Source organism: Pinus tabuliformis, chromosome 7 (genome assembly GCF_031772625.1).
Source record: "Pinus tabuliformis cultivar Carrire ecotype Pingquan chromosome 7, CPIR1, whole genome shotgun sequence".
Taxonomy (NCBI): Eukaryota; Viridiplantae; Streptophyta; class Pinopsida; order Pinales; family Pinaceae; genus Pinus; species Pinus tabuliformis.
Genome location: NC_142293.1, coordinates 910,465,550 through 910,490,404, shown reverse-complemented (window position 1 = coordinate 910,490,404; position 24,855 = coordinate 910,465,550). Strand labels below are relative to the sequence as shown.

The 24,855-nt window shown below is 36.5% G+C and overlaps 1 long non-coding RNA gene and 1 pseudogene across 1 annotated transcript; one reads left to right on the top strand and one right to left on the bottom strand.

Annotated features, from left to right (window-relative positions):
- Positions 1-6,734: 6,734 nt before the first annotated feature.
- LOC149250607 (uncharacterized) lies at positions 6,735-9,751 on the bottom strand. The gene is made up of 3 exons (XR_016265953.1): positions 9,284-9,751; positions 7,132-9,186; positions 6,735-6,995 (listed from the first exon to the last, which is right to left on the bottom strand). It is a non-coding gene; the product is annotated as an uncharacterized LOC149250607 (long non-coding RNA).
- A 1,709-nt stretch (positions 9,752-11,460) lies between these two features.
- Positions 11,461-13,889, top strand: LOC149250606 (mannitol dehydrogenase-like; annotated as a pseudogene).
- The last annotated feature ends 10,966 nt before the right edge of the window (positions 13,890-24,855 follow it).

The following is a 24,855-nucleotide window of genomic DNA, read 5'->3' as shown; positions in this document are numbered from 1 at the left end:
TGTTTCATTTCTATTGGAATAGGTGGGTAGAGGCTCAACCCCTTGGAGAGATAGGCATGTGCATAATGTATTTGTTTCAACTCCTGTTTACTGAAATTTTTGGATCCTTATTACCTTCTAATTACTTTCTTCCTTCTAAAATTTTATAAATCTCCTCCACGATTTGATATTTGATGTGGGGATGTTGAAGGAGAAGCCAAACAAACCATGAGAGTGCTACAGGCATTGTGTCATGGCCAATAAAACGAAAATTTAAATAAACATCTCGCAATGAAATTTCAAAATACAAGAACCCATAATCGTCTCGAGATCTCAGGAACACAAATAGTAAGTCCTGAGGCACCTTATGAATAGTTCTGGCGGTGCTGCTAAATTGTTTCTTGCACGAGGAAATGATGTCCATAACAAACTCGTCAATGATCTTTAAGGCATATTTGAGTTTGACATCGATGCCTACCCCTAATTGTCTCATGAATCTATATGCAAACTTGGGCATCATGAATCTAAGCGTAGCTACCTCCCCCGCAACCTCTATTTCCTTGGTAAAGGGAACATCCAGAAGGCTTGGACTCAAGCAGTAGGGCTCCATGCCAAATGCCCTGTTATAGATATTATCAAAAGTAAACACATGAATATGTCTTGAAGATTAATTATTCTGTAGTTGGAACAAGTTTCGACCAATATCAGAATCAATTTCCCATGGATAGACTCTTGTGAGTATACCAAGTCAGCACCCTGATATAGTTATCCTACGATACATGTCGTTGATTTTGGAGCTTTAATTCCAACACTGAGTGTTAGGCCCCTATACTACTAGTGTAACCCCTTATTGTTATTAGTACAAACCCCTTATTATATTGTTGTACCCATGTAGTCCCCATATTGTTATTATTGTGCCACATAGAAGCCCACTATTGTTATTATTGTGCCCTTACATTATTATTTTTATGTCAGCTCTGATTATATTATGACCCCTTAGACTCCTATATATAGAAAGGAGGCCTTGTCATTTGTATCATCCAGGAATTGTTCATTTGTGTAATGTAAAGGAGGTTGCCCCCTCGAAGTAGGTTCATAACGCTCCTCTCTTTGATATATAGAGTCATGATATCCTACTTTAGTTTTGGGATCACTCAATTTATCTTCTTGGGCTTCATCATTAACCAGTGAGATGTGACATTTCTGAACATCATTTAGAACTAAAAGCTCCTCTTCATTGCATTCCCCAAGATGTTGACATTCACTATATGATTCCAGTTGTGACAGATTTTCTAGAGACAAAGCCTTTAGCAGGAGTTCGAATTGGTGAGCACCATTCAAATTGTCTGCATCAAATTGAAGTTTGTTTTTTAATTTTGGAGCCACAATCCATTGGTTCACTTTCATAAGCTTCATTCTCATAAATCTGTTGGTTTTCATCTTCCTCCTTTTGAGGACCATTGAACTCCTCAAGTCCAAAACACACTTTGCTCTTGTTTGAAAAATAAGACTTGATTTCATGAGCTTCATCCTTCACAGCCTCTCGAGCTTCCTCATTGTAATTCTTAGGAGATACACTTTCTTGAGCATTCTGAGTTTCACTCTTGGAAAACTATTCAATTTGCTCTTCGCTTTCAACTACAGAGACCAAATACCCTTTAGTGGTTTTTGAATCATTCAATTCATCCTCTAAACCTTTATCATTAACAAGTGATATGGGATTTTCTTGAAGATACTCTTTACTGCATTTTTCATCAGCTTGAACTTCACAAAATCATACATACCTTGATGAGGGAACACATTGTTATAGTCTACAAAATCGATTGAAATGTTTCTTCTGTTTCAAGAATAGAATCAATTATACCTCAACAAGGGAACATATCATTATTATCTAGAAGCCTGGCTCGTTTAATTTGTTCTAGAATTATTGCAACAGATCATTAGTGGCTGGGTTGTGTTTCATGGAGTAAAAAAACTTATAAATGTGGAGAAAACACATCATTACTATAAATACAAAGGAAACCCATTTTTTTTCCTGAAGAATAATACGTGAACAAGGGAACAAATCAGTACTGTCTTAAGAATTGATTTTATTTTGAACAGTCTCCTCAGCCGTGACTGCTTTTTCAAGAACAAATTCATCCATAACTGAACGAGGAACACATCATTACTATCGGTAAGGTTGAGCTTGTTTAATGGAGTATTGAAATCATTATAGCAAAGGGAACACATCATTAATATTAATACTAGGGGAACTAGAATAGAGTCAAGGCATTCCTAAACTAGCGAACACATAATACTGCCTTCAAAACTGTTTGAAGAATCAACAATTTCCTGAGCCGTGTCTGGTTCTGTTTCTTTATAATTACATGAACAACTAAATTTCTGCTTTGAAGTATCGCTCTCTATTTGTGTGTAGACACAAATCCAATCAACCTTGTAATGAGATGACTCACCTGCATGCTGGGAACCAATAGGGATTGGCTCATACATACTACAGACACTGTCCACTTTGGAACCATACAATTCATCAAGGCCATAAAACTGTTTGTCATTGTCTAGACTCTGAATAATGAAATTTGTCTTCATGAACTTCATCCTCAATAGCTTAGTTATGAGGTTGCAGACTAACATCTCAAACTCGAATATTCTCATAAGCTTCTTGAGGTTCATCGTATGATGAATGAATCAGTTGATGATCTCCAAATTTCAAAGAAGTTGCATTATACAACATGGGAAAACCATCATTTTGGCTACTGTTATAATTCTTATGTGATTTTCGTTCTTCATCATCGTGAGTTTCACTTTTGTAAACTTGTTCAATTTGCTCTTCTTTTTCAACTACATGATCTTGATATCTTTCAATTGCATCTGAATTCTTAAACCCATACTCGTGAGTTTCATTATTAACAAGTGAGATGGGATTTTCCTGAATAGAAGTAGCTGAAATGTACTGTATGCTGCATTCTTCAACATCTCGAACTTCATTGGATGATGCCTCCTTTCTAAATAACAATTCTTTCTTGTCAATGAAAAGCTGTCTCCTTTCTAATTAAGAAAAGAAAAGGAATTTCTTTATGTATCCCATGGAGTATAACCTTTTATATGCAATTGTGTCTTATAACATGATAGTGTTGCAACCTAAGCCAACATAAAACATTGTAACAATCCTAGTTCCTTTGGGTGTGTTTTGAGAAATGAGTTCATCCTTTTATGTAAATGCACACCCCATTGGCTCATTGTTATATATTTCAACTTCTATGCAATAAATGGCCACATTGAGTTACTTGATATCTACCATTCTAGGAGATGCACTGGGATGATCTTTTGCTTGAATATGTGATAATGTGTTTGGCACTAGACTCTAATTCATTAGCATGAAATAGGTTCTAGAGGGGTGTTATGAAAATATGATTGATTCTCCTCTGAACATCTCAAATCTCCACAAATCTGCGCATAGGTATAATACAAAGCCATGATATTTGTAGCTTGGATTTTTGAGAAGTATGAGGCATGAGATTGACATTATTTGGTTTAATCCCACACCAACATTTACTCATGAATTGATGAAACCAGAGCTCATGGGCATTTACTGCATTTTCATTCATATGAATTCACTTATTCCATGTGCAGTCAACTATATTGGAGGGTTAAACATAATTCTGGGTTTTTATACCCTCTTTGCCACCAGTACTCTACATTATTTTATGTTTTTTCATTTTCCAAGCATATTTTAGGGTTCTTTATTGCATATTGGTGCTCTTCTAAAGCAGCACACCTTTATGTATATGGAGACATAAATGTAGTGGTTCACCATGTGGTCTTAAGTGGAGATTACCCATACTCTAACAATTAATCAATGCTCAAGCACATATTTAGTGGATGGGTTGTGTTTCATGGAGTAAAAACACTTATAAATGTGGAGAAAACACATCATTACTATAAATACAGAGGAAACCCATATTTTTTCTTGAAGAATAATACCTGGACAAGGAAACAAATCAGTATTGTCTTAAGAATTGATTTTATTTTGAACAATCTCCTCAGCAATGACTGCTTTTTCAAGAACAGATTCATCCATAACTGAAAAGGGAACACATCATTACTATCGGTAAGGTTGGGCTTGTTTAATGGAGTATTGAAATCATTATAGCAAAGGGAACACATCATTAATATTAATACTAGGGAACTAGAACAGAGTCTAGGCATTCCCGAACTAGCGAACACATCAATAATGCCTTCAAGTTCAAAGCTGTTTGAAGAATCAACAATTTCCTGAGCCATGTCTGGTTCTGTTTCTTTATAATTACATGAAAAACTTAATTTCTGCTGTGAAGTATCGCTCTCTATTTGTGTGTAGACATGAATCCAATCAACCTTGTAATGAGATGACTCACCTACATGCTAGGAAACACTAGGCATTGGCTCATACATACTAGAGACATTGTCCACTTTCGAACCATACAATTCATCAAGGCCATAAACCTGTTTCTCATTGTCTGGACTCTAAATAATGAAATTTGTCTTCATGAACTTCATCCTCAATAGCTGAGTTATGAGGTTGCAGACCCATGACTGATGTCATTCCTTCAGTTGCGGTTTGCGACCCATGACTGATGTCATTCCTTTTTTTTATGGTTGTTTTGCTGATTTCTTGATCGTATCTTCCATATCGCCCCCCAAAAAAATATGATTTTCAATATGTGCCCCATAAGACACAATATTTACCAAAACACTGTCATACTTAAAAAGACCAAATAACTGAAGAATTTTACAAAGCCCCAAATTCTCTTGCCAATAATTTTTTTTTATAAACTCTTTTATAAAATCCCTTATGCTTTTTTATATATAAAACAGATCTATTTATAGAATATATTTTTATATAAAAAAAAGCAAAAACCTTTATAAACTTGAACTTTTCAATATATCAAAAAATGACTCTAAAAACCTTCGAATACCTTTTATGTTAAAATCCTTCCATCTTTATGGCAAAACTTACATATTTTATAGACATTTATCACGAGGAATAACCCATAAACTTTTAATAAATCCTTCCTTAAAAAACCCTAACACTTTAATATGGGTAAAAAGAATCCATCGAACTTTTAAAAAAGCCCTTCCGTAACAAATTTTTATGAGTCAGCGGTCACCACATGATGGTTTAAACAAATTTTCTTGACTTGGTTAACGTGGCCGTGACTGGTTGAGACCTGCGTATGAATTCTCTATACGGTAAAGACTAGCAATTGTCCCAAAAGGTACAAAGAGAGGCCGATAGGATTAGTAAAAGGAGGAAACCTATATAGATAGGCAAGCATATATAAAGCTCAGTAGTGACGAAGGCACTAACCACGATGACCAGCGTGTACCAGCGGAAAAGTAAATTACAGTGTTTTACATGGTAATTGAAAAGCGGGGAATTAGATTTGCAAATATTAAAACAAATCACTTACATTGGTGGTTCACACTATAACTAAAACATTAACTAATTGTAAGTTGCTTTTCATAAAATTCATTTAGTATCATTTATATAGATGAACCAAAAAATAGGTTTGTGCAATTGGATGAGAAGGCGTTCATAGAAGTCTTTTTAAAGAGAGCGAAATAATGGCCAAAAAGCCCACTCATTTGATTCCAAAATCCCAACAAAAAAACATAACAAAAACATAAGAGATAAACCCAATCAACTCCAAAAATGTGAATTTGCAGTCCTGCATCCCAAAATTGCAAGGGAGACGTTTACTGAAAAAAATACAACTGCTGATATTTACATGAACAGAGTAACAACCACCCTTCACAAATAACTTAATAAGTTAATGGAACATTACTTCATATATACATTAAATTAGTTGACTATATAGTGTATACACAATGAATACTTAAGAAAGCACACTACAGGACTGATTCCCGTTCATTGTTTACTCAACAGTATCACAATATTTCATGTGTTCTCCGTAATTTATGTTATGACCATCAGAAAGAACAGGGAAATGCACAAACTTACTACTGATACACTCCTAGATTGACAACAGTATTAGCAGAACAATAATCAACCAACATATACTGGACAAAACAAAAAAACCAGGAAAGGGAGTGTGGCAAGTACTCAATAAAAGGTGATACAATGATGAATCAGCAAGAGAGTTTACCTCAACTTTCTTAATCACTTGGTTGCAAATATTTAAGAAAAGCACACACTGTTGCTTTGTGTGATAACTACGCTTTTTCTAAATATTAACACCATATTTGTGGTTGCTTGATAACTTTTGCTTGGTGTCCTAATTTTCTCTACCACTAGACAAACACGAGCTTTCTAAATCTTATCACCTGACTAATCAGACCCCTAATGTTAACCACCTTCATAGCCCAATAAAATTATCCCAGACAAAAGTAGAACTTTTTAGAAATGATAGATGATTATGCAATACACAAAATGATGAGTAGGAACATTGCCAGATGGGTAACAGTTCAATGCCAATTCAATTAACCTTCATGCAACCAAGGAAAACCAACTCACCTTTGTAGTATTGAATGCCACATTCTTGCAATGGGATATATGCTGACAGACCATGCAGGCAAGTCATATGTCAAATTATGAATGGTGGCAGTTATATCAGATCTAAACATTCGTGTTTGACAGACAAGCAACACATAGACCTAGTTTTCTTTCGTAAACATGTGCATGTAGCATCATCCAAGCAACGCTTTTCAATCATGCAAATTCAGACTCTTTGGTAGTGAGCAATGCCTCATCCTTATAAAATGAACTTCAAACAATATTCCAAGTTGAATGAAATTTTTCTAATGTACACATTTTTGTGTTATGCACCTCTCATGAGGCCAACTTACTAATACAAGCATGACAAATATTGAATATCTCTAGAGAAGGACCTAATGAGAAATCCTCAGGTTTTTTCGCAAGGGAGGGCATTGCTGCTAATCTCAATTGCCACAAGGATCTTCTTTCCAATGTTGTGGCTCTTCTTCCTCATCTCCATTAGCGCCACCGTGCTTTCCTGTACAACAATTGTTAACCAAAATTTATAAGAAAAGGCCATAAATATTAAAAATCTTATACATTCATTTAACCACCATCACATTTATAACAGAAAAAGATGAAAGTTTAAGGATAAGAATTACAGTTACTTACACAGTTCCTCAGTTTTCTGAATAATTGTTCAGGGCGCATTTTTATGTTATTCTCTTTGCAAAATATTGTTTCCTGTGACTCAAGGTGTAGTTTATTTCTTTATTATGGTGGCTGTAATGATGGTTTCTTATCATTTGTAATCTTGAGATTATTGGACATGGTAAATTGATATTGGAATTGGATTTATGTCCATATCTGCAAATTTCTAAGCAATTGAGAGTTTTCGAAAACAGAGTAATAGCAGTGTGCAACCCATTGTGAGTGTCTGGAGCATCTTCGAAAGCTGAACATCCAAATGATATAAAACTCAAGTTTGTGAATGTGATTTAAGGGTAAAATGCTGACATGTTTTTGTTGTTTAATGTAGAAGGAATCTTGCCATTTGGGCTCTAGAGCCCAACCTGCTCTCTCGTATTGCAAAACACAGATCATTTAACCAACAAAAAGCACAGATTAACATTTACGAATGCGGTCTCCATTGATCTATTAAAATAATACAGTTAAGGAAGCAGCTGATGTAAGTAAACCACGAGGAAATTTGATATCCAGGCAACAAAAACTTTCAGATGGCAACCAATGACACCATTTCATTTACCTTTCAGAAAGATGAACAGGACCTAAACTTATCCACATTATAAGCCAGCAGCTGTAATCTACAGTAAAGAATGTCGACTGAAAAAACCTGTCCTCCAAAATGAAAATGATAGCACTTCTAAAATCCGAGTAAAGGCCCAAGAGCCATATGTAGACAATATGAAACTAAAATAACTCAACTCAGAATACTTGGCACTCTAACATGCATCACCAAGCATGTGAAGAGCCCAGAATAAAAGAAATAGTTCATTATAAAGAAAACACCTCTACTGTCAAGAACTATCCTCATCTAATATTTTAATTGCAAATATGAATCTGAAATGCATGAGACATAAAATTCCCATAAATTCCAGGGATTTGTGGTGCTGGACGTGTGTTATTTCTTAAGGAAAACCATAGTTTCTGTTTCAAAGCTGCATTGGCAGAAGGTACCAACTACTGGGCAGAGTTAAGTGCATTTTCGATACTGGAAAATTTAACAATTAAGAAAGGTACTGCTCAAATCCAGATACTGGGAGATTCAGAGCTAGTTATCAACTGGGTAAATGATAAAAAAAACAATATGCAGATTTTGACCCTATCAACAGTAATAGAAAGAATTAAAGAGCTGAATGAAAATTTCCCTGATTTTGACCCTTTTAGCATTAGAAGGGTGCTCCTGCATCTGCCAAACACAACATGAACAGGGTGTTTAAGTGGCAGTTTGGATAATCACACAAATGATGAGACTAACAGAATCTCATTTGTGAGGGTTTGTCCACCAGTGTGAACCCCAGAAGCAGAGCAAATTTTGGTGCACATCCAAAAAGGCTACTTCTGAAGAACTTGACTCAAAGAAATTAAGAATGTCAAATATTTCATGGGTACAAGTATTGTGCACTCCCAAAAATGTAGGGATTCGCAAGAAATTGCCCGACAGATCATTTGGAGCCAGTTACGATTCCAGAAAAGGGAAACGAAAATGTAATAAGAAATGGATACAGAGGGTTTTGAGGTTGCTAAATGTAGGGATTCGCAAGAAATTGCCCGACAGATCATTTGGAGCCAGTTACGATTCCAGAAAAGGGAAACGAAAATGTAATAAGAAATGGATACAGAGGGTTTTGAGGTTGCTAAATGCGAAGCCCACTCCCCATGATTACTAATGTTCTAATGTGGTGTCAAGATGAGAATGAGCACGAAAACAAGAATGGAACAAGAAATAGGTCTCTGGCCACGTTTCCAGTAACATAGATTATTACTGCGGCTTGAGCGAGAAAAACCATAAGCAGAAAGACCGCAACGATTTAAAATTCGCCAGTGACCAATGTAGACCTCCCAAGTGAAGGTAAGAATGTGGGTGCCTAACGGGCATGGAGTTATGTAAGCCCAAAATCAAATAATTATTTACCCGCGAGCGAAGAATAAGACACCTAGCAGATTTTAGATCTGAGGCTTGCCATAAGTGGAGATGAAAGATCTACCTAAAATATGAAATGTGATATAACACCTGCAAACCTTAACCGCAAAACAAACACAAACTAACAACGAACGAGAACTGGCCTTAGAAAACCCACATACCTTCTTCTGCGATCTTTGCCTTCAACACCTCCATGTCTTTACCACTAAACTGAACCCTCTCGATTCTTTCTCGAGCCCAAGCGTTGGCCTTCTGCTTTTCCTCCTCCGTTAGTTCACATCTCGGATTAGAACCTATTTTCGCATTCTTCCCCCGCGCCTTCTTCTGTTTAACCGCAGAGGCTGGAGCCTTACAGGACTCGACCCCATTCGTAATATCACCGAGAGCAGTTCGAGGTGCAACCCCTGCGCGCCCATTCTTAGCAGAAGAAAATGTCCCACCGAATGCCCCCTTAGTATGATTCTCCGTCTTGCGAGGGGCGATAGGGCTCACCAGTCCAGAACTTCGAGGTTTCGGCTTGTTCGTGATGTAGGCTCAGTCAGTGAGGCGGCATCCATGAATACCTCCGCCCCTGAGGCCGATATGCAGGTAATGGTGTCGTAAAAACCCGCTAAGTCGTTTCCTGAACGAATACGGGAAAAAATGCCCACTCCGCCAGGTGTCAGATAAGAATAAAGCCTGAACGAAGACGAAGCTAATTGCCAGTTCGCCAGGTGTCAGCGTCAGAATGAGAAGGATGACGAAAGGTCCCTTTCAAAGGAAGGCCTATCGGCCTAATAACCTGCATATGCGGTAAGTTTTTCATCTTTAACGTGGTTCTATGCTAAGCCCAACAGCATTATAACACTCTGAATACCACTGTAAGGAGTGTTATAGGAAAAAATATTTCTCTCTTCTATTTCACTATTGTTGATTTGTTTTTTTGGCTCTTTGTAACCACTCTGATACCAAATTGTTGTAAAGGCAGAGGAATTCACTTTAATTTTTTGGAAAGGTAGAGGACTCAAAACACAAAGTCACACACAAATTATATGAGGTGCTGCTTTTTTATTGGTCATACAAAACATGATTCTTACAATGAACCCAGTGAAGTGAAGGGTATTCAAACCTTTCTAATTAGTGATTTGCCTAGAATATCTTGACATGCACACACACTTAACTTAGTTAACTCATGCTCTAAATATGGATTGCACTTAACTCTTTATCCATCACTCATCTTGACTCACCACTCAACGCTCAACATTCATTTAACTCACTCATTAATTTTAATCAACTCCTAATTACCATTTCTAACATATTACTATGTTAATGATTAAGAATATGCCCAATATTTTATAGTATGTGAATCCCTAAAAATATGCCCAACATTGCCATAAAAAATATATAATTTTGATCGAAGACCTACTCTGCCTCTCTACAAAACATAATATCCCACTCTAATTAGGATGGACTGAAAGATGTAGGATAAATTTCAAAAATTCATGTGCTCCCAATTACAAATTTAAAATGGATGATGCAGGGATGATATGGGCACCTACGATATGAGATGGGACGCAACATGTTTGGCAATTGCAAATGGACACGACGCTACAGGAGGCTGAACACTGCAACAACAGGGATAGCCAGTTCCGAAGATGGGACGTGAGGAGATCTGAAACGTTGATAAAAAGGTACGATATATTATGGTATTCGAACATACAACCTCTGCATTGATATGTAGGGTGAATGGGCGCTATCGGGGCACTTTAAATGGCCGATGGCAAGCCCGTTATTTGTTGTCATTTTTAAAACAATCATTTCTTATTCAAAACTACATTTTATTTGTTGTCAATTAAATTGTATATTATTATTTTATATTTATTAGGCCGATAGGCCTTCCTTTGAATGAGTTTAGTCATCTACCTATTGATTCTCTGATTGACATCTGGCGTCCCACTAGCATCTGGTTTAATTGACATCTAGCATATGTTATCGGACTATTCCTCCCTCACCAAAACTGCTTTCCGATTTCTGCTCCTCCCACTTTCCGCTTTCTGCTCTTCCACGACTTCCTGTAATAATGTTTCTGGGTCCTTCCACAACCTGCTACAATAATGTTTCCGGTTTCTACTGTGCACGACCTGCCTTGCTGCCTAACTATGAATTTAGCTCTCGATTATTCAGTGGTCATCCTGCTATATCCTGCCATACTTGACCTTTTAAATACCCATCCCAACACCTGTTGTCTCCTCAAATCTGTTCTTTATATTCCTCTGCTTAACTGCTCCTTCTAAGTGAATCAAATTTATCTATGAGTGTTGTGAAGAAAAGAAGATGGTTAAGGAAGTAGGTCAGCCTAATGTTCAAGGATGGGTTGCTAGAGACGAGTCGAATTCTCTCGCCCTTCAATTCCACTCGCAAGTTTCTCCTCGCTTTACTCTCATAACTGCTTTTATTGATCCCCATTTGCAGAAAACTTACATTTAAATTGTTTGCTTCTATTGATACCCATTTGAAAAAAACTTACATTTAAATTGCCTTGAAAGGGAAACTGGGCCGCATGATGTTACTTTCAAGATAGTATACTGCGGAATCTATCACACTGATCTACATAAAATTGGTAATGAATGGAAAGCTTCCCAATACCCAATGGTTCCTGGGTAATGTCTTCATGATCTTCAACACTGCTTCACATCAAATAGCAAGACAGAAAGAGTATATGCCTAGAAGTTCATGCTCAATTTTAATTTACTCGCAATTCTATTTTTGCAACCATGAAATAGTAGGTATAGTAGTTGAAGTTGGTTCAGAAGTGAAGAATTTTTCTTCTGGAGATTGTGTGGGCGTGGCCTGTAAGGTTGGAAGTTGCCATCATTGCGATTCTTGTAGCAAAGGACAAGAACAATATTGTGAGGTGGTCATTTGGACGTATGGTAGCACCGATGTTGATGGTTCTGTCACTTTTGGAGGTTACTCATACTTGATGGTTTGTAACCAGAGGTGATTAATCATTATCCCAACTCATGCAACCATTTTTGTTTTAGGGCATATGGGCTAAACTCGCCATAAAAGGCTTCCTTTTCTGTCCATATAATCTTATTCATGTTTGGAATGGGATCAACAAGTTTCAGGAATCTCCCAATTGACTCAAAACCTCGGAAAATTTAATTGCGCCAAGTTCCGGCAGGCCTTGCCGAGATGGGTGGTTTGTCTCTTTTATATAAAACCGGAGACAAATGGCATTAATACTTTTTCTTTATATTGGTTAAATAGGGTTTTAATAATTTGGGTGGTTTGTGGGTTGTAAGTAGTTTTGTGGTGAAGGTACTAGAGAATATTCCCTTGGATGCCGCTGCACCAAATTTTATATGTGCGGGAATAACGGTGTACAGCCCCATGAAATATTTCCAGATGACGGAGCCTGGAAAGAGCCTGGGCGTGGTGGGGCTTGGCGGTTTGGGACACATGGCTGTCAAATTTGGAAAAGCTTTTGGGTTGCAAGTGACGGTGATAAGTACATCGCCTAGCAAGGAAAAGGAAGTGAGAGAAATTTTAGGAGTAGATCACTTTGTCATCAGCAAAGATGAGAAATAGATGCAGGCTGCAGTCAAGTCTGTAGAATATATTATTGACACAGTCTCTGCTAATCATGCTGTGAAGCCCCTCCTTAATTTGCTAAAGGTGAATGGTAAGTTGGTCATAGATGGTTTGCCAGAAAAGCCTGTGCAATTTGCTGCTCCGACTGTTGTTATGGGTAAGTCCTCCATGCCCTTTTGTCTTGTAGATAAAAGATATGAACAAAATTATATTTCAATCAAACGGAGAGTGTCAAAGGCATCCACAGCTTAGGCAGATATGCTATCTCTAAATTTTGGATTTCTCTACTGTTTTCTTGAACAAGAATTTGGGTGTTAATCACATGGAAGCTGGGATTTAATTTTAATTTTGGTGTGTGCAGCCCATCGATTTGTTGTGGGGAGTTTGATTGGAGGAGTGAAGGAAACTCAGGAAATGTGTTATAGCTGGCGAGAAGCTTTTAGCTCTCATAGAAGAGTAGGTTTATGGCTGAATGAGGATGTGAGAAACTAGGAACTGTAACTCGTAGAATGTAATAGATGCCCGAGAGCTTGAACAATTTGGTTAATAAAGTTTGCATAATTATGTTATAGTTTAATTTTGTGTAATTAATTTATTTATGAGAATGAGAGCCTAGAAGAAGACATAGCTAATGAGCTCAGTACTGGATTGGGCTCTCAGCTACCTAGAAATTTCCACAAGTCTCTTGCAAAGGAGAGGACTAAGGTTTCTGGTGCCAAAGCCAAAGATGGAACGAGGACAATTGAGTCTACTGCTATTTTAGGTAAGAAGATTCTAAGGATCCATGAATGCTCAATCTGTAAAAATTGTTTTTCTTCAGGTAAGGCTTTGGGTGGTCAAAAGAGACGCCATTGGGGTAGCAGAGCTTCAGATACTATAATTACTAGTTATGGCAACAAGGAGACCCCTAAGCTACAACAGCTGCCTGCAAGAGTGGAACTATTGGACCTAAGCATGCCTGCCCCTTTTGATGATGATGGTGATGCCAGAGACCTCAATACTCTGGATGGTAATGTAGTGGATTTTCATGGAACTTCCCATGCCCAAACCCACAACGCTCCTTCCTTTCTGTCTTCGTTGATGATAAACCACCCAAGGCAAGGACTGTTCTTGTACAATAGTGATGCTGATTTAAGTAAATACGATGAAGCAGATAGTAAGGTAGAAAGGATATTAGATTTGGTAGAGTGAGCCATTCAAAATTCCCAACGAGGGCACAATCATGGTTGCAATTGTAAGGCACACCATTCATTATCTGTGATTGACTCATTTATGTATACCTACGCATATAAATTTCTTTTTGTATAAGACCAATAATTTCTTTTTAAGTATTACAACAATGATATCATGAAACTTTGAAAATATTTAACAAATAGCTTTATAACCTTTGGATTCAAATGAGTGACTGCTCTATGCAAGATAACTAACACCAACTCAACTATCTCTTTGGTTTGTACCAAACATTGTGAACATGATTTCACCGATTCCCAACATCAATGAGAAAATTTCGTTGTTAATTTGTAGTTATTTTACATTTATGGATTAGTTAATTTAGTAGTTATTTTATGTTTTTAGATGAGTTAATTTTGTTAAATTTATTATATATTTTAAGAATTAAATGTAGGAAGATGTAGTTATATATATATATATATATATATATATATATATATATATATATATATCTGAAGGAAGATGTAATTTTTTTAAATGAAGGTGCAAGGGAATTAGGGCAATAACATAGTCCTCTTGTTCCCCACATTTGCTTGGAATAGGAGTTGTTGTTATGAAAGCTGGAAGATGCTGGACTGCTAGGTGAAACATGACCTCCTACAATAACGTTTCTTTCAATTCTATTGTTTAATTTATTTTGTAATAGATATTTGTTTACTCATGTTGTTCTTATTTGGTTAATGATCATGTAAAAATAAAAAGAAAGATATTCCTTTCATCACTAATTTTGAATTGCTTGTTTGCTGGTTGAAGAGTGAAGAGGAAAATATTTTTTTCCATAAGAAATCTCTTTATATTCCATATGAGGAATATAAATGTTTCGATCCTTAGAGGATTTCTCATATATTAAGGCTAGAAGCCATTACAAAAAATATCCATTATGAACTCAATACATCACATGGAGGGATTGAACCTATTTGGGGGCGATAACAAGTTAACAACATTTATTCCAAACACCTGAGCTAAATCTGGTTGATGTGTGTGTGTGTGTGTATAAGTTACACAGATTTCACATTTAAATTTGGATATAGATCCACCGGTGTTTTAAACATCAATAATTTGTTTTTACATTACATTAAGTCATTTTATGAACCATGTCACTCTTAACATGTTACTTTTAAGATTACTTACTAACTTGTTATCAACATTTATGCCAACCACCTGAGCTAAATCCGGTTGATGTGTGTGTGTATAAGTTACCAAATTTCAAATTTAAATTTGGATATGGATTCACCAGTGTTTTAAACATTAATAATTTGTTTTTACATTGCATTAAGTCATTTTATGAACCATGTCACTCTTAACATGTTACTTTTAAGATTACTTACTAATAACATGTATGTGGTTTATAAAGTTTACATTTAATTCAATTATGTACAATGGCAATGGTTTATAAAAATTATAATTTAATATATTTAAGAGCCTAATTCAGAATTCCACAAAAATAATTGTTGAACTTCCGACTCTATCAATCCCTCTTAAGGTGATATGTGAGGAGATGCCAACCTGAAGGAAATATGCTACATGTCACTACCAGAATTAAAAAATGAAAAATTAGAAATGGAGTTTATTCAAGAGTGGGCTTCTCTAAATCTATGGATCCCATTTTTGGTGCGGTCAAATTTATGGAAAGACCATGCAAAGTTCACAGCAACAATGGTCTGCATTGTCCATTGTGAACAAATAACGAGTAGAAATATTAAAAAGATTTATGAATAATTAAGTAAATGAAATATCAAAATTGTATCTTACTTGGGACAAGCACAGTAGATTTGATACAAACTGCTCATTTTTAAAATCAATTCAAAACATTTTAAAAATATATATTTATATATAAAGAAAGATTTCTCAACCTTTGTTTACAATATTTCCTATTAGACTGCACTAATGTGGCAGGTTTCACGAAGAAAATGAATCAATGTTGGAGAAGAGTTACAATTGTGGAAGCATATGTTTGTGTAAAAGTTAACCAATACCCAAAGTGACAATACAATTGAGATCTTAATATATATATATATATATATAATAATAATAATAATAATAATTTAGACTGTAGATGTTATATGGTTTCCAATATTCATTATTTTCAATTTTTAATATGTTTTTGAAAAATACTTTTACTATTTAATCATTCTTAGAAATTCAACAATTCCTAACTTCATAAGTATATAAGCCTCCCTTTGTACTTTTGGGACAATGAGAAGTTGATACCCTTTCTTTCGAATCAGTTCCCTTTACATTTTCGTCTATTTTTTGCCAGATTTGACATCTGTTACATGATTTAATTATCCTGCATTGTTTATGGAATGATATGCGTTGTTTATGGAATGATATGGCTTTAAAGTTAAGTCACTACGTGGGTTGTTGTTTTATGCCATGATGTTGCGTCTTTTTATCGTGGGCGGTTGGTTTATGCAATAACGTGGCTTGAAAGTTGCGCCACTACTCTTATCTATTGAAAGAAGCAAGTTCATCATGGTTTTAAGTGTTATTTGCAGTGTTTTCCCAGGAAAACCAGTACGCAGGTTCACGGAGGATTGTGAAGTCCAGAGTTCTCGGTTGTTTTACTTGCAGGGTTTCTAGATTCCTTGTATGTATCAGAAGTTAAATATAAAGACCTAAGAAGCCTTGTGCTGCATGCAGGAATTCTGAGCGGATTTTTGAGCTGATGCCAAAAGTGATGGACGCTTGCTAGACTTTGACTTTCTGTGCAGTTAATTTCCTTTTGCGTCTTCAACGACTTCCTAATAGTTTTCCCAGTGAGGGCACAATCATGGTTGCAATTCTAAGGCACAAAATTCATTATCTGTGATTGACTCATTTGTGTATACCTACGCATTGAAATTTCTTTTTGTATAAGACCAATAATTTCTTTTTGTATAAGAGCAATAATTGTTAAGTATAAGTATTACAACAATGATATCATGAAACTTTGAAAATATTTAACAAATAGGTTTATAACCTTCGGATTCAAATGAGTGGCTGCACTGTGAAAGATAACTAACACCAACTCAACTATCTCTTTGGTTCGTACCAAACATTGTGAACATGATTTCACCAATTCCCAACATCAATGAGAAAATTCCGTTGTTAATTTGTAGTTATTTTACATTTATGGATTAGTTAATTTAGTAGTTATTTTATGTTTTTAGATGAGTTAATTTTGTTAAATTTATTATATATTTTAACAATTAAATGTATGAAGATGTAGTTTTATATATATATATATATATATATAAAGGAAGATTTATTTTTTTTAAATGAAGGTGCAAGGGGAATTAGGGCGATAGCATAGTCCTCTTGTTGCCCACATTTGCTTGGAATAGGAGTTGTTGTTATGAAAGCTAGACGATGTTGGACTGCTAGGTGAAAAAGGACCTCCTGCAATAATGTTTCTTTCAATTCTATTGTTTAATTTATTTTGTAATAGATATTTCTTTACTCATGTTGTTCTTATTTGCTTAATGATCATGTAAAAATAAAAAGAAAGATCTTCACCTCCTGCAATAACGTTTATTTCAATTCTATTGTTGAATTTGTTTTGTAATAGATATTTCTTTACTCATGTTGTTCTTATTTGGTTAATGATTATGTAAAAATAAAAAGAAAGATATTCCTTTCGTCACTAATTTTGAATTGCTTGTTTGCTGGTTGAAGAGTGAACATGAAAATATTTTTTTCCATAAGAAATATCTTTATATTCCATATGAGGAATATAAATGTTTAGGTCCTTGAGGGATTGCTCATACATTAAGGCTAGAAGCCATTACAAGAAATACTCATTATGAGATCAATACATCACATGCAGGGATTGAACCTATTTAGGGGTGATAACAAGTTAACAGCATTCATGCCAACCACCTGAGCTAAATCTGGTTGACGTGTGTGTGTATAAGTTACCAGATTTCAGATTTAAATTTGGATATGGACCCACCGGTGTTTTAAACATTAATAATTTGTTTTTACATAACATTAAGTCATTTTATGAACCATGTCACTCTCAACATGTTACTTTTAAGATTACTTACTAACTTGTTATCAACATTTATGCCAACCACCTGAGCTAAATTCGGTTAATGTGTGTGTATAAGTTAACAGATTTCAGATTTAAATTTGGATATGGATCTACCAGTATTTTAAACATTAATAATTTGTTTTTACATTGCATTAAGTGATTTTATGAACCAGGTCACTCTTAACATGTTACTTTTAAGATTACTTACTAAAACCATTATAATATATTTGATGAATGTTTATTATATAACTCTAGTATCATGCAAGCTACTGATGTCTAAAAAACATAGCTAAAGAGTAGATAGTGTCTAACGGCTCCTTTCAGGTGGACGTAGTTATGAAGGAAAGTTTCCTTAACAAATCCGGCCTTCTCCAGAACTCGCGCCGAGGCCACGTTTTCAGGGAGCACAAGAGCTTCAATTCTAAATTCTTTGAATCCCATTTTAAGTGCCGTTGTCACCGCTTCGGTGGTGAATCCCATCCCCCAGTATCTTCTAGCGATGGCATACCCCATCTCAGCTCGGCAGTCGTGAATATCGGTTCCTTGTTTGAGCATGACGTGACCAATAGGCTTCCCTCTGAAACATATTGCCTTGAATCATGGATTGTTGGGGATTTTTCTGAGAAAATCCCAAAAACAAACAATTCAAACACACAGAGGCAATGCTCTGTTTCTACCTTTCCAGGATGTTTTGTGCACAGGGAAGCTTTAAAAAAAATGACTAAAGAACAGAGTATTTTAACACCATAAAACATTTCTATTCATTAACATATATGCCTGATACATATTCATCCTCTTTGCTGAGAGGGATTCACCACAAAAATACATTCAACAAAAACATTTACTCTGTTTTCACCTGAGAATTCACTGAGCTGGGTTTACTGCTGTAAATCCCCTTTTACATTCACTGCTGTGAAAGACACTTTACTGCTGTAATAAAAATTTACATATACATACAAATGCGCTCCACCATTTTCTTTATGCACTGCTGTGCAAAACCACACATGGTTTTTTGCTACACCTCCGTTTTACGATGGCCAACACATAAAAAAAATTACATCACAAAAAAAACTCACGTCCCTGTTCTTGTTTTTCTACACACTGCTGTGTGTTTCCCCCTTGCAAATACAATGAGCAAAACTCGAGCATATATGTTTTGCTTGCTATATAAAACATAATACGTAAAAACTCTATATTACCGTGGCTTTTTTTACATTACATATGGTCAACACTCCATAAAAAAATATAACACGTTCTTTATGAATATTAATATATGCTGTATGAAAAACATAAATATTTTACCAACGCATATGACGTTGCATTGATAGCAGGTATGGTCAACCAAGCTTTTAATTTACTCCACGCAATATTTAATTTGATACAGGCCCGTATGCAGGTTTGAGCAATCAACGGTCAAAAACACTGGAGACAATTGAACGGCGGACGGAGATATCGGAAGGCACGTTAATGCTGAACTTTACCTCCCGATATGTCAGAGATGATGACGTATGGTGAGAGCCACGCGTCTGCACCAAATCTTATCGGAGGCAAATATACGGAAACAACTTTTCGCTGGAAGGCATTGCGATATGCTCTGGGCGGTTTGTGGTTTTGTTCGGTGGTTTTGGAGATATGCGCACGGTTGCGTTGAAATTATGACTTCAACACTCCCCTTTAATTTCAACAGCTGGGCATTTGGTCATACCCAGACATTTCCTCAAAAATTCAAAGCTCTTCTGATCCGGTGGCTTTGTCAAGATGTCTGCAACCTGTTCTTGAGTCCTGCAATGTTCTAAGACAATTTTTCCATTGTTCACCAATTCTCTGATGTAGTGAAACCTTGTATCAATGTGTTTCGTTCTCTTATGAAACAGTGAATTCTTTGACAATGCAATAGCTGAGCTATTGTCACAAAAAATCACTGTCGCTTTTGCCTGCTCTTGGCCTAAGCTCCTCAACATCCTTCTCATCCAAACTGCTTGACATGCTGCTGCTGTAGCTGCCACATATTCAGCCTCTGTTGTAGACAATGCTACAATGGACTGCATCTTAGAAGCCCATGAAATGGCTCCTGAACCCATATGAAAAACATAACCGGAAGTGCTTTTCCGATCATCTACACTTCCAACCCAATCACTATCAGTGTATCCAACCAAATCTGAATGTTCTGAGACATTATATAAAATTCCAAACATTTTGGTACCTTTCACATACCTCAAAATTCTTTTTGCTGCCTGCCAATGTGCCTCCTTTGGCCTCTCCATAAATCTGGAAATTAAACTAATAGCATACATAATGTCAGGCCTAGTAGCTGTTAAATACATAAGGCTGCCAACAATACTCTTGTACAAACTAGGATGAAAATCCTTGCTGCTGTCCTCTCTGCTGAGTTTTAATCCCATTACTGTGGGAGTGATCGCTGCCTTGCACTCTTGCATGTTAAATCTGCTCAATACTTGATTTACATATCTTGCTTGTGAGATAAAAATTCCTTTTTCATTTTGATCTACTTCTATGCCTAAGAAGTATCTCAAGAAACCCATGTCAGTCATTTCAAATTCTTCCTTCATGACTGATTTAAAATTCTTAATGAGCTGATCATCATTACCTGTGAAAATAACATCATCAACATACAAGACAACAATCAAAATTTTACCATCTTTTTCTTTGATGTAGACTGTGGGTTCTCCTTCACACTTGTCGAATTCATTATCCAATAGATATGAATCTATCCTGCTGTACCATGCTCTTGGCGCTTGCTTCAGCCCATAAAGAGCTTTCTTCAATTTGCACACTTTGTGCTCTTCACCTTTCTTCTCATAACCGAGAGGTTGTTCAATGTACACCTCTTCTTTTAACACTCCATTTAGGAATGCTGACTTCACGTCCATTTGGTAGACTTTCCATTTGTTTTGTGCTGCTATGGACAGCACTGCTCTCACGGTTTCCATTCTTGCAACCGGTGCGAAAGTCTCCTCATAATCTCTTCCATACTGCTGCTTGTACCCTTTGACAACCAGCCTTGCCTTGTGCCTTTCTATCTTGCCTTCAGCATTGCTCTTGGTCTTATAGACCCATTTCACTCCAATGACTTCTTTGCCTTTTGGTAGCTCAACCAAATCCCATGTTTTGTTTCTCTCTATGGCATTCATCTCCTCATCCATAGCTTCTATCCATTTCCTATCTTTAATTGCATCTTCGAAATGAATAGGATCATCAACTTGACAATACAAGGCAAACAAGGAATTCATTCCTTCATCATAAATGTCACTTAGATTTCTAAACTTCTTACCTCTTTCATTTGGTGTGCAAGTGCTTGAAGACGCACTTGAATTTCCTCCTTGTGGTGTGCTTGGAGAAGCACTCTCATTGATCCTCAATGGTGTCCCTTGCTGTCCTTGTGTTGGTGCTGCTGTTTGGGGATGCATTTCAGCCACCTCCTCTTCATCTTCATCATGAGACAAACAGTTTTTAACATTCACTGTTTTCTCTATGCTTCCATCCCAAGCTTCCTCTTCAATGAATTGAACATCTCTGCTGACAAAAAACTTCTTGGTGGATGGGATATATAATCTGTAGGCTTTGGATTCCTCATTGTATCCAATGAATAGACATTTCTCCCCTTTGCTGTCCAACTTCCTCCTTAGCTGATCTGGTATGTGTGCATAGGCCACACATCCAAAAACTCTCAAGTGGGTGACACCTTGATTTCTCCCACTCCATGCTTCTTCCGGCACTTTGTTCAACACTGCTTTTGTAGGACACCTGTTCAAAATATACACTGCACAATTTACAGCTTCAGCCCAATAATCATTTGGCAAATGCTTTGCCTTCAACATGCTCCTCGCCATATCCATGATGGTCCTGTTCTTCCTTTCAGCAACTCCATTTTGCTGTGGGGTGTACCTTGCTGTAAACTGTTTATGTATACCATTTTCTCTACAAAATCTTAGGAATTCCTTGGAGATATACTCACCTCCTCTATCAGTTCTCAAAACTTTAATATGCAGCCCGCTTTGGTTTTCCACAAATGCCTTGAAGTTTTGGAATTTCTCAAACACTTCACTTTTGTTTTCAAGGAAATATATCCAAGTCTTTCTTGTAAAGTCATCAATGAATGTTAGGAAATATTGGCTGCCTGCTAATGATGGAGCTTGCATTGGTCCATATAAATCTGAGTGAATGATCTCTAAGGGTGCCTTTGCCCTTATGCTCTTCCCTGATGGAAAACTTTCTCTATGATGTTTTCCCAAAATGCAACCTTCACAAAGGCTGTCCGGTTTCTCTATCAATGGTAATCCTCTTACCATTCCTTTTCTGCTTAATAGATTTAGACCTCCAAAATTGAGATGTCCAAATCTCAAGTGCCATAACCAATTTTCATCCTTTGGCACGCTTTGGAAAGCCTCTTGGGTGACTGCTGCAATTTCTCCTTTGTTTTTCAAATCTACTCTTATTCTAAGAGGGAACATCCTGTTCCTTGTCATTTTTACTTCAGCAATGCATCTTTTGCTGGGTGCTATATCCATGATGGTGCACACATCATTTTTAAAGAAAACATTGTACCCCTTATGGACAAGTTGTCCAATACTCAAGAGGTTACATCTCATTCCAGGGACATAGTAGACATCTGCTATGGTTTTCCTTTCTCCCTTCTTTGTAAATATCTTTATCTCTCCTTTTCGCATAACAGAGATTTTACTATCAGTTCCTAGTGTGACTTCTGATTTCACATTTTTATATAGGGCAGAAAAGAAGGCTATGTTTCCGGTCATATGGTTGCTGCAACCTGAGTCTAAAAACCAAATGTCCTCACTGTTTGTTTCAGCCATGTTACAGGCTAACAACACATTATTTTGACTGCTGTTTTCTCTTGTAACATTTGCATTTTGTCTACTATTCATATCATGCTGTTTCTTTCTACAATCACTTGCATAATGTCCATACTTTTTGCAATAATAGCATTGAACATTAGATTTATCATACCTTTGTCCTTGAGCATGATACTGTTCTCTTTGTTTGCTGCTGCCTTGGCCTTGGTTCTGATTTGTATTGCTGCCTCTTCCTTGTGCATTTGATGGGCTGTTCCTTCCACCTCTTTTCTGGCTTCTGCCTCTTCCTCTTCAGTTTCCTCTTCCTTGACCTCTTCCTCTTTCAAAGGACATCTGGGTTTTGAAGGCTTGCTCAAGAGATGAGTTTTCATTCCTACTCAACCTCTGCTCATGTGTTATCAGTGATGCATGTAGCTCATCAACTGAATAGTTTGAGAGATCCTTTGTCTCTTCAATGGTGGTGACTATGGCATCAAACCTTGAGGGTAAGACCCTCAATATTTTCTCCACAATCCTTCTATCTTCAATGGTTTCTCCATGAGTTCTCATTTGTGTGATTACACCAATCACATGAGTGAAGAATGAGTCAATGTTATCTGACTCCTTCATGCACAGATTCTCAAAATCTTTTCTCAACAATTGTAGTTTTGCTGTCTTCACTCTCTCCATGCCTTGATAGGCTGTCTTGAGGGTTTTCCATCCTTCATTGGATGTCTTAGTTGCTGCTAACCTTGGAAACACACTCTGGTCTACTGCTAGATACAACAACATACGGGCTTTTGAATCCTTCTTCCTATTGCTCTTCAGCTGATCTCTCTCTCCCTGAGTTAATGCATTGAACTTAGTTTCATCTGCTGGTTCTTCAAAACCATCTTCAACTATTTCCCATAAATCTTGAGAGGCAAACAGGGCTCTCATAGTTATTGACCAGTAGTCATAGTTCTTCCCATTAAACTGTGGGAGCTGGGTATTAAACATACCCATACCAGTGCTTGTGCTAGCCATTCCTTGACTGTGGATTTAAAACAACTGACTGTTTCTTCAGCAACACAAAAAAAACTTTGTGAAATACCTGAGTATTTTCCTGACTGAGCCTTCACTCTGCTTGAGAAGTTTTACTGCTGCAACAAGCTCCTCCCTTTAGCTTCTTTGTCACCTTCAAAGAGCCTAAGCCTGCTCTGATACCACTGTTGGGGATTTTTCTGAGAAAATCCCAAAAACAAACAATTCAAACACACAGAGGCAATGCTCTGTTTCTACCTTTCCAGGATCTTTTGTGCACAGGGAAGCTTTAAAAAAAATGACTGAAGAACAGAGTATTTTAACACCATAAAACATTTCTATTCATTAACATATATGCCTGATACATATTCATCCTCTTTGCTGAGAGGGATTCACCACAAAAATACATTCAACAAAAACATTTACTCTGTTTTCACCTGAGAATTCACTGAGCTGGGTTTACTGCTGTAAATCCCCTTTTACATTCACTTCTGTGAAAGACACTTTACTGCTGTAATAAAAATTTACATATACATACAAATGCGCTCCACCATTTTCTTTATGCACTGCTGTGCAAAACCACACATGGTTTTTCGCTACACCTCCGTTTTACGATGGCCAACACATAAAAAAAATTACATCACAAAAAAAACTCACGCCCCTGTTCTTGTTTTTCTACACACTACTGTGTGTTTCCCCCTTGCAAATACAATGAGAAAAACTCGAGCATATATGTTTTGCTCGCTATATAAAACATAATACGTAAAAACTCTATATTACCGTGGCTTTTTTTACATTACATATGGTCAACACTCCATAAAAAAATATAACACGTTCTTTATGAATATTAATATATGCCGTATGAAAAACTTAAATATTTTACCAACGCATATGACATTGCATTGATAGCAGGTATGGTCAACCAAGCTTTTAATTTACTCCACGCAATATTTAATTTGATACAGGCCCGTATGCAGGTTTGAGCAATCAACGGTCAAAAACACTGGAGACAATCGAACGGCGGACGGAGATATCGGAAGGCACTTTAATGCTGAACTTTACCTCCCGATATGTCAGA